This window comes from Mastomys coucha, unplaced genomic scaffold (assembly GCF_008632895.1).
Source record: "Mastomys coucha isolate ucsf_1 unplaced genomic scaffold, UCSF_Mcou_1 pScaffold22, whole genome shotgun sequence".
Taxonomy (NCBI): domain Eukaryota; kingdom Metazoa; phylum Chordata; class Mammalia; order Rodentia; family Muridae; genus Mastomys; species Mastomys coucha.
This window is the reverse complement of record NW_022196905.1, coordinates 162575235-162578187: the sequence shown is the minus strand read 5'-3', so window position 1 is coordinate 162578187 and position 2953 is coordinate 162575235.

The window sequence follows — 2953 nt, the reverse complement described above, 5'->3', positions numbered from 1 at the left end:
ACGTTGTTGTAAATCTTAAGTCTATTGAAGCTATCAGTTCTAATGAAAATTTCACAGAATTTTAGACCTAAAAATCAGTTTTAATTTCTCACCTACTTTCTTCTTTTCTTTCCCCCCTTTTACTAAAAATACTTTTCCTCCTCATGTAATATATCCTGACTATCATTTCCCTCTCTCTGCTCCTCCCAGTTTCTCCTCCCCTCCCCTTCATCCAGATTTGCTAGCTTTATGTCTCTCATTAAAATACAAGTAGGGCCGGGCAGTGGTGGCACATGCCTTTAATCCCAGCACTTGGGAGGCCGAGGCAGGTGGATTTCTGAGTTCAAGGCCAGCCTGGTCTACAGAATGAGTTCCAGGACAGCTAGGGCTACACAGAAACCCTGTCTCGAAAAAATAAAATAAATAAATAAATAAATACAAGTAGGAGAAGCTGCCCTGAGCAGCCTGCTATTCCAGGGGCACATCCACCCTCCCATCACCTCTCCTCCACCTCCATCAGACTCCTGAGTCATATAGACCGGAGCATGTTGTCCTCTGAGAGGCTCCCCGCAGTGACCAGATACAGATACAACCTCCACAGCCAAACAGTGGATGGAGCTTGGGGACTCTTATGGAAGAACAGGAGGAAGGATCACAGGCTCCAAAGGGGATGGGAACTCCTCAGGAAGACCAACAGAGTCAACTCACCTGGTCCCTTGGGGATCTCAGAGTTTGAGCCACCAACTAAAAAACATACGTGGGGCTATATCTAGGCCTCCCTGCACATATGTAGCAGATGTGCAGCTTCCTCTTCGTGTGGGTCCTGAACAACTGAAACAGGGGCTATCCCAAAAACTGTTGCCTGTATGTGGGATATGTTCTTCTAGCTGGGCTGCCTTGTCTGGCCTCAGTGGGAGAGGAAGTGCCTAGCTTCACAGAGACATAAACTGCCAGGGTGGGGAAGAGACTTAGGGGTCCCCACCAACTTAGAGGAGAAAGAGAGGAGTGTGGGGGAAGGATTGTGGGAGAGACTGGGAGGGGGCAGTGAGTGGAATGTAAAGTAAATAAGTAAAAAAAAAAAAATGAATTTATATTTTTTTAAAAAGCAAGCAGGGAGGCTGGAGAAATGGTTCAGTGGTTAAGAGCACTGACTGCTGTCCTGAGTTCAATTCCCATCAACCACATAGTGGTTCACAACCATCTGTAATGGGATCCGATGCCCTCTTATGATGTGTCTGAAGACAGAAACACTGTACTCACATACATAAAATAAATAAATCTGTTTAAAACAAATAATCAGGATTCTAAGGGATAATCATAAAATACAATAAGATAAAACAAAACCTAACACAACAGAATTGGACAAAACAATAGAAGGGACGGGGTCAAGAGAAGGCACAAGGAGCAGAGACCCATGCATTTGCACTTGGGAGTCACATACAAACACTCCAGTGATCACAGAACTGTGTACATGAAGGCCCTGCCTCGCCCACTGGTCTGGGAAGAGCAGACAGAGCTATGAGGATGTGGCGTGTTCGTGTGTATAAACCACACACTGAAGAGTGCACCCAGCGGTACTGTACACACACCAAGATAGCTGGGAGGACAAGACAAGGTTAAAGGGAAGGAGGGAAATTCACTTAGGAAGGCGTAGGATTTCAAGGTCAGAGGGCAGGAAGGGAGGCTAAGGGAGGCTGGGAAGAGGCCACAGAGGCCAATGGGATAACAGAACCCAAACACCACCAGATGCATGGAATGAGTTCTGCTGCTCGACAGTACCCTAGCGTGACTGAGCTTGACAAAACTCAATAGTGTGTTCTATGAAGAACTCGAAGAGGAATGTTCTGAGGTTTGCAACATCTCAAAAAGTTAGTGTTGAAAGGGAAAGAGTGTTAACCACCCTAACTAGCACACAATACATCATATACCTGACTCAAACAGTACCCACACAATACATCACATACCTGACTCAAACAGTACCCACACAATACATCATATACCTGACTCAAACAGTACCCACACAATACATCACATACCTGACTCAAACAGTACCCTGTACTGACAAAAATATATACAACTTATATGTTGATTTTTAATTAATTTTTTACATTGCATTCTTCTCTCATACAATACATCCGAACTGCAACCTTCCTCCCTTCTCTCCTCCTTTGCCCCACCTCTGGAACTTCCCTCTCACCCAGATCCACTGCCCCTCTATTTGCCTTCAGAAAAGAGCAGACATCCTAGTGATATCATCTGATGTATGCTGACATTTAAAGAGTAGTGACTTGGGAGTCACAAAGGCATGGATATAGTTGTCACCAGGAACAGTGCCATTCTTCCCTGTGGGCTTGGTTCTTTTGAGTAATTTCTTGTTACATCTTGATAGTGAATACATTCCCTTAAACCTGCTCATGACGCAGCTCCACTCCTCCCAACACCTCAATTTCTGCTCTTTGTTTCTTGTTTAGTGTGTTGGCAAAACCCAGAGCCTCACTTATGTTTTCCTAGAGAATATGCCATGCAAATAAAGCTAATGAAGTCCTTGTGTCTGTTGTTACCATGCAAACAAAGCTAAAGGGTAAATAAAAAAACCTATGTGAACACTGGCTTCACTCATCTGAGCCTCCCTCAAGATAAACTTCTGAGCCCAAGCTAAGCTAATACATTCCAGGTTTTCAGGATTTAACAGAGGGAGGAGTGTTTGTGATATTTCTGTGGCTGTAACCAAATAACTGGCAAAACCCAGCTTGATGGTTGAGAGGTCTGTCCTTGTGGCTCACAGTATGAGAGTTCTGTCCCAGCAAGGTGAGGAAGATGTGGCAAAACTCATGGCAGAGGAGGCATGCAGTGGCCAAGACTTCTAGCATTTGAAAGGGGCAAGGAACAGAGAAGAAATCTAAGGGCCCACCCTAGTGACCAGCACAACTCTACCTCCTAAAGCATCTGCCACCAGGTAGAAAACGAACATCCA